An 8,196-nucleotide genomic window follows, 5' to 3' on the forward strand; every position below is an offset into this window, starting at 1 on the left:
CCGAGGTTCCCCGAGGTCCTGATGTGAACAGGGATCTTTTAAGATCGAGGTCACAGGTAATCAGAAGCTCTAGGGTGCACCTGTGATGTTCTCCTTCAGCTGGCTGCAATCAGTCAGCTGGGAGGTTATATAAGGGGGCTGCAGTTCCACTGCTCAGCTGGTTGTGTGTTTTCAGGGAGTCATCACCATCTGTTGGCTCTCTGCGTTTTCTGTTTGGGTAAAACTCTGATGTTGAGGTTTCTTTCTTTTTGGCCTTTTACATTTTGTTTCTCCCCTGATCAGTGACTCCCACTTCACCTCTGGTCTTTTGGTCCAGTGGTTTTTGTTCATCTATCATTTTGATGATAAATGAATTAGAATCAGTGGGAGGCTGGGGGTTTTATTCCCAGCACCACCTTTTAGTCACCAAGGGACCAGTTTGCTTTGACCCTTTTGTGATTTGTGCAGTGCTTTGTTAGTTTCATCACCTGCAACCCCTGTCCTTTAGGTTTTGTTTTCTGGGGAAACAAACAATATCAGGCCAGCAATTCTGAACAAATGTCCATAGTATGTCCATACTGACAAAAGTTTAATCATTTACATCATAATAAGCTGCTTTGAATGAGAGTAAATGGGACGCCAGCAGCCCTGTAGGGTCTGACCAAGTTGAATAACATCAGTAAACACCTCATTTTTGGATGGTAATGTATGTTTCTGGACAAAATCACCGCAAGTCCTTTACAGAAATGTAATACTATTCCATTACTGCAGAAGGCAATATATTACTGCAGCATGTTATCCCTCACAGTGGTAGGCTGAACTTACTTTATAGCAGATAAACACACAATTTTAATCATGTTTTTGGTTTTTGGGAGATGATAAAATAAGATAACACCTCCCCAAAATCCCTTAATACAGAGTATCATGCTTATTAGAGCTCCAAACACGCCATTTTGGCATGTTGATAAATCCAAAACTCAATGCTGCCAAGCTGTACACTTCAAACACTGTTTAGAAAAGGGGTTTAGCAACCTGTCAATTACCCATTTAGACAAAAAATGAACAAATCATTTCTGTTTTGACATCATGGTGGTTTCAGCGTTAAAAGCAAGATTTTGTCGATATGCAAACTGCGCAAAACCGTTTTGATACGCTTCATTTCACTAATGGAGATGGAAACTTTGCAGATTTGGAGTGACAGTGAAGCAGTTGTGGCAACCTGCAGCCTGGGAATAAATAAGCCTGTGGCTGATTATCATCTGTTAGCAATCAGTGCTTCTGAATATTTGCTCAACTTTTCCCCGAGTGTAAATATCTGCCAGAGACGCTCCATCTGGCTCGCACTGTCATGAGACACTTTGCTCCAACACGCAGACACTTAACCGCCATATCTGGGCCTCAGCTGCCAGTGCTCCACTTTGAATCCATGTCTGTGGTGTGTGTGTGTGTGTGTGTGTGTGTGTGTGAGTCTGAACTCTTGTGAAACTTTGCCTTATTTATTGCACACATCTAAATGCCTGCCTGTATGTTTTCTGTAGCTTTTGCGCCCCTCTTACAACGCCAACAAGCAGGAATATTGTGGAATAAACCTCTGAAGAATCCAGTTAGCTGGTCAGCGAGGTCGACCGTAACCTCCAGAACAATGTGATGACAGATCGGTGTGTAAAAACCAACACGTGGCTCTCACAGCTGCTCCACATGCCAACCTCTGGAGTCCCAGCGGAGTGTATTTCATTCGCTGAAGGGCGTTTGCACAGTAGCACACTGTGAGAGACTCTGCCACAAACAAACTTCACGTCAGCAGCTGAATGACGGCTTTATTATTATATCAGCGTATATCATTATTAGTACATGGCATTTGTGTCTCTCTTATTTTAATGATGATCAAGGTTCACCTAGAACCAAGTTTATGAACCACCAAAAAAGCACTAAAATTGCAAAAGCAGGCGTTATCTAACATGAAACCCCAGCAGCTGTACTTGAAATGATTCTCATGCAGTCTGTCTGTCATCTCTGTCTGTAAAGATGAGGGTTTTTTAAAGACATGGTTCAATTTCTGACCAGTTCACTCTTTTGATGTCGTGCAGAAAAAGATATATTAAGCTTAAAAGGAAGTTCAGGTTTCCAACAATTTGGGTGTAAAGTCATAGTTTTGGCCTGTTCACTCAATAAAACAGCAGATAAGTAAGTAATCTTTGCCAAAAAGAAAGCTCAGACGGTCACAATATGATGGGGACAAATAGGAAAATAAGATATTTGGAATGAAATCAGGAGCTAGATGACCACAATGATGAGTGCATTTTAAACATCGAATAATGCAGAATAATCCTAGAAAAATATGGATACTCAAACTTGGTCATAAAGACTCCAGTGTTACAGGGACGCCTTACAAGAAACAAATGGAATAAGAGCTATCAAGACCCTGTTGTCCAGTTTGAACGCTTTGGAGAATATAAATGTAAAGATAAATACATGGAGGAAACTCCTCCAATACCCCATAGAAAACCTCAAGTCCATATATGTCAGCACAGAAAAATGTAGTACACAAGTTGCACTCTTCTGTTGGAACATTGTCAGGGTAGCGGGGGGGGTTTGGATGCTGCTCACTGAAGCACACTGACACATGAAGACTCTTCATCCATGCTCTGTGGGTCCGAGCTTTTAGAGCCTACAGTGTACTTTAAGTAGTTGTGTGGGCCACAGTTTACCTGTGAACAGAGGACTGACATTTTAAATAAGCTTGATTACAGCCTGTCTGATCATCTGACTGCTTTTTTTCCTCCCTCAGTCAGGCTTTGTTTCGCCGGCATGTCTTTAGATCTCAGCCTTGACTTATGCGAGCATCATTTCATAATAACCAATGGAAGTGGAGGTTAAAACTACATAAATAAGATTAAGAAGTTGAATGCAAATGAAATAATCCTTCAAAGAAACAGTTGTCAGAGATGTTTACGCTAAAGCTGCTTGAACAACCTACAGTATCACGGCATGGTAGATGCACGGTGACGGCTCTCTCCTTTGTGTTTGTGCTCCCAGGTGGCGGCTACGATGGCAGTAGTGATGGCATTCCTCCTGTTGCTTGCACTGTAACGTGTTTAGACATCTGCAGCAGGGTGGGATTACAACATCAGACTCAAACACGGCGCCTATCTTTTCATCAGCACATTTAGGAAACATCAAAACATCACAGTATCTCAGACCTCACCTGGTTACACCGCACGGCACTGTCAACAAACCCCAAAGTCCTTGAAGGTGATCTAAACTGTTTAACTCCGGGTGACAGCTGGAGAAAACCCTGGTGCCAACGCACGCTGAGTTCCAGCAACAGAGTTGAATTTTTTTCAGACAAAAGGCAAAAGAATAACCTGCAAATGATGTGGGCGTCTTTTCTTTTTTTTTCTGGCTGCGTGTTTGGAGTTATGCATCCACCAGATAAGAGGCAGGGACGTGAATGTGTGATGATTAAAGAGCAAGGTCCTATCTGCAGCAGGATTAGCGTGTGTGTGTGTGTGTGTGTGGCTGCATGTCTGGAAGGAGGGCCTGTATCCTGTTGGTTACCCCGACACACACAAAGACACACTGAAAATGACTCGGCATCAAGAGGAGAGCATGTGGCTTCAAGAGGACCGAACAGCACCAAAAAGAAAATGAGTTCTCTCTCCTGGGCCTGAAGATATTTCCGTCTGGTATGTAGTGTTTGGTCACTCTTAGTTTTGGTCCAATGCAAGTCAGATAGTTTCACAGAAATAAAGATACACAGAAAGACAGAAGTTTTAAAGGTAACCATCCTATCAGCAGACATATCTCGAACTATATATTTGAAGCACTTTGTCCCAAAAAACATTACCACGTTCACTGCATGAGCGGCTTGCGGTGGCCGCATTGCTGAGCTGTGCCAGCTATAGTCAGTCCTATCTTTCTCCTTAGTTTGCTCTTGAAAGCGATCAATAAAGGTGATGACTGATGAGTGATTTTCCCCTCGCTGAAAGAGAGAGAAAGAAAAAGAGTGCACACCACACCAGGAAAAGTAGTCCTTCGACTGTTGTGTGCATTCCTTTCATGTCTGTGACATTGAAACTGCAGTGAATCACTCGTGCTGTCCACAGATTGTTTTCAGGTCTGTTTTGGCCAAGATCTGTACGTATGACTCCGATCTCTACACGAGGCGCCGCTGCAGCCTCGGATGAGACGCGCTGCTCGTGCAGGCCGTGTGGCAGAATCTGACGTTACATTAAATCTGGACACAGTGTTGGAGGCTGAGCCCCCGTTCATTCCGATGAAAGCTGCTCAGTGATATTGGAAGCCACAAAAACTCGACCTTCTGGGTATAAAAAATACCTGTATCTTCTGTGTTGTGGGTCCCATAGAGCTAACTTGACTGGGGATAAAATAATTTAATAGTGCAGCTCTTTCCAAATTGGACCAAATGGCTCAAGTTATGACAGTGAAACATGTAACTCCGCGCGGGTTGTGACGCTCCAAAAAATGTATCCACCATATTTCAGCCGCTTCTTTCCCAATGTGAGCTTGTGGAAAGTTGTTGGGCTGCAGTGCATCACGTGACGATGAAATTAAACGGTTTTCCCACTTGGCAAACTGGCTTCAAAGCCTGGCGCTCTTCCTGGTGCTTGGTGGCAGCTCTTACCTGCTACATGGGTGCTGGAATAAAAAGCAACAGATTCCGACAAGCCACTCATGCAGGCATTGTTACCCAACACCCAAACATTTAAATAAATATGTTTCAATAAGTATCACAGCCCCCTCAAAATGACTCTTTTCATAATCATAATTTGATCAATTCAGTCCAGTAACATTTGTAAAGTCAGGAAGTTTAAATTACTCATCCCATTCATGAGTTCAGTACCTACAGAAAGTCCGTTCAGCCGGCAGAAGTCTCTGAGCAGTCTGGAGTCCACTGAGCACACTGAGGGAGTGTGATCCAATGACTCCCAAAATGAAGTATATGTCAAAGCTACTGAGTTAGGTTTAGGAATAAATTGTGGTTTGGAGTTCAAATAAGTCCGTTAGTTATGTTTCCTACATGACGCAAGTTAAATACACAAGTTAAAATGACTCAGTGTTTACTTTTGGTTTCACACAGGACACACACAGCAGTCTTCTGGGTGAAAGTCTAGTGTGTGTGTTTGGCCCATTATCCATCATCCATCCAGCTCACCTCCTCCATTTGCAGACTACTGTAAGCTTTTTGTTGCATCCGTTGCAGTGTTTGTTGATTTTTACTGATAAAGTCTCCATGTACCTTCTTCAAGAGGAGAAATATTGACGTGGTTGCTCGGTTAGTGAGAAAAAATGTCTCATGTATCTTTCTCTCTTTGCAAATAAGATAGCCAAGAACAAGATGTCCGACTGAAGTCTGACTTTTAGTTTGATGTAAGCCACACTCAAAGTCTGTTTTCTTCTTTTCTTCTCCTTTTCTGTGTTCTGTCTCAAGACTTGTTTGATGCGCACTTTCTCTGACTCCCACCGGGGGCGCTGTTAGCTCGCAAAGAGACCAGGAAACTGCCTCGATCCTCAAGCCAGAGCACGAAAATGACCAGCACAGATGAACTCAATCCAAAGTTCTGTGTGAACATTCAATCCATGTGTACGTATATGTGATCATTCAAGTGTGTGTGTGCGTGCGTGTGTTGATGTGTAGGATGTGAGCCTAAGCAAACACACACCACACACAGAGCCCACCGTAGTTGATAGCTCGTGCTCGGTGGAGGGGTATTACTTACAGGATTGAGAAATTATTTGATTATAAAAAAGCGTCGACTGTGTGTTCTTAGGCAACTCGTGCCAGCTCCTGTGTGTGTGTGCCAGCAGGCCAAGCCCAGTAGCTTGTGTAGGAGTGTGTGTGTGCATGTGTGGATGTCTGTGTGTTAGAGAGAGGGAAGGAAAACGGGAGTGAGAGAGAGAGCAAGATTAAAAAGTTGTGTATGGAAGCATTTACATATATGCTCGTGTGTGTGTGTGTGTGCATTCCTGAGAGGACCCTGAGTGGATCAAAGCTGCTGACACCCCAGGCAGAGTCCTCCTGAGGGAGCCAGCTGTCAGATCTGGGATCAGAGATCAGCGGCGTCTGTCCTCCCTCCTCTTGGCTCTCTGTGGGGTCTGTCACAGCAAGTTAGCACTTAGCCAGAGGCACGATCAACAATCAGATTAGACTCTCCCCGAATAATAGCCGTGACGACTGGCCGGTGAGGATTGGACCGTCCGCAGTAAGAGGAGCCAAAGAAGGCGTGCTGCCGTCTCTTATTATCAGCGTTTAAAGGATAACGGGGTGAGAAACACGAGGAGTCGGGCTGTAAACAGGTCAGATTGTCTAAACAAGTGGTTCAGATAAATGGCTCCCTTTCATTATAACTTCACGTATCAAATCTTTCCATCACTGACTCCAACAGTTGCTGCTTCCTGGAAGACCCGCCAATGTTGGCTGAAGCATTACTGCATTTGTAATAGGCTTTTTGAAAACAAAAATAAAACTCATGCAAATACAACTTTTACTTGTTTTTATGCTAAAAATTACATTTATGTATTGCTAATATCCAACAGCAAAGGAAACACAATCTCAGAACCCTTCAGCTTGAGCTTCAACAGCCAACGTTTTTGGGCTTCTGGTACAGCCGTTAGATATCCAAGATAACGGTGCTGCCTCAAAGACAGGGGAGACACAGAACAAGACTAAACTTGGCATGAATAAAACTTTAAACATGACCTCATCTGTGAACGTTTGTGCCCTCCAGCTCCTGTTGGCAGTATACATTACAGCACATGAACGCCCGAAAACAGAGGCGAGCTCCGCAGACCGCTGCTGCAGTCAGGTTGATGAACATGAGTGAAGATAAATCCACTTTTTTAGTGCCAAAAGCTTATAGGAATCTCTGAGCTTTCCTCCTAGTGGTTGCAGATCAGAGCAGAATCTTATGTGACTTCCGGTGTTTACTCTCACATCACTTCACAAACATCTTCTGCTTTGATACGTGGCGGCACCATGGGGGTTCAAGTAACATATTAAACATCAGACGGTCCTTTTCTTTGGGACTACATTCCCACAAACGTACGTAGGCCCTGTGCTGTAACACGTACGCAGCCGAAAATGTAAAGCACCAAAATGTTCCGTACACTTAAACGGATATATATAAAGTGTACTTACTGCCTCTACACACAGGAGGAGAGCTGACAGTCAACTACTGCAGGTAAATACACTGACGAGGGCTAAGTACCTCATACAACCCCACATCAGAAGACCCCAACTATCACTTTAACATATGATGTGTTAACTGCATTGATATTTAACCAAACATGGGTTGTTTTGTGTGGTGAAACATTTTTGAACAGGCACAAAAAAAAAACAGGAATGAACAAATCTTTCTTCGGCGATAAGATGAACCTCATTGCACAAGAAAAACTGTCCACATCTCCGTCTCCCTCCTGAAGTGAAGGCAGGAGGTCGATCTGTAAACTGTTTTGATTGTGAAAAACTAAAGATATGCTGTGCACAGCAGTTCTTCTCTCCTGGGTGCCAGCTGGTGCCGGGTAAACCACAGCGGACCGAAACAACGATATTCCAGCTTGCACAGGATACGACTGACACAGTTTTATTAACAATTTACATTAAAAACAACATTTTATGTACATTTTCAATAAATATTGTCATTCATATCCTGATGTGGGCTGCTCTGGGAATAATTTACCATTTGCCTTTGTTTCCTCTTGCAAGCCAGTTTGACTTCTCGGGTGTTTGTTGACCTGTCAGACTCGTAGCAGCGTTTCCAGATCCCGGCAGTAAACATTACGAGTGCAATGTAATTATCACAGATCATAATATTGGGAAAACAACTGCAACAATAAAGTATTAAAGAAAGCAGTTACCCTTTGAAGCTATCCATGTACAGTAGTGTTTCGGGACTTACAGACTGTGAGAAACCGTGCGAGCGCTTTGAACATGCCCAGATTTAGGGCCAACTGACAATTGGCAAAGAAATGTCAATATAAGCATGATGATGCATAACAGATCTGCCATATAAAACACAGTGCCGGTGGTAAAATTACTCAGCCCACTTGCGTTGGTCATTGGCTGCGTGTGTGATGGTGTCGGGAGTGTATGCGCCCCTGACTGTGTGCCAGGGCTCTGGTCAGCCCACCCGTCGCAGATATGCTGCCAACTCTCTCTTGGCAGGCTCTTTTGAAACCCGTCTTTACCTCTGCGGC

At 43.7% G+C, this 8,196-nt stretch overlaps 2 long non-coding RNA genes across 3 annotated transcripts; one reads left to right on the forward strand and one right to left on the reverse strand.

Annotated features, from left to right (window-relative positions):
* Positions 1–1,779: 1,779 nt before the first annotated feature.
* Positions 1,780–3,320, reverse strand: LOC115582925 (uncharacterized). Its single transcript, XR_003984276.1, has 3 exons — positions 3,185–3,320; positions 2,957–3,082; positions 1,780–2,687 (listed from the first exon to the last, which is right to left on the reverse strand). It is a non-coding gene; the product is annotated as an uncharacterized LOC115582925 (long non-coding RNA).
* A 176-nt stretch (positions 3,321–3,496) lies between these two features.
* Positions 3,497–6,720, forward strand: LOC115582924 (uncharacterized). 2 transcript variants are annotated; one of them, XR_003984275.1, is made up of 4 exons: positions 3,497–3,665; positions 5,081–5,176; positions 5,432–6,297; positions 6,387–6,482. It is a non-coding gene; the product is annotated as an uncharacterized LOC115582924 (long non-coding RNA). The 2 variants fall into 2 exon arrangements; XR_003984274.1 differs by having other exon boundaries at positions 5,432–6,720.
* The last annotated feature ends 1,476 nt before the right edge of the window (positions 6,721–8,196 follow it).

Source organism: Sparus aurata, chromosome 6, assembly GCF_900880675.1.
Source record: "Sparus aurata chromosome 6, fSpaAur1.1, whole genome shotgun sequence".
NCBI lineage: Eukaryota > Metazoa > Chordata > Actinopteri > Spariformes > Sparidae > Sparus > Sparus aurata.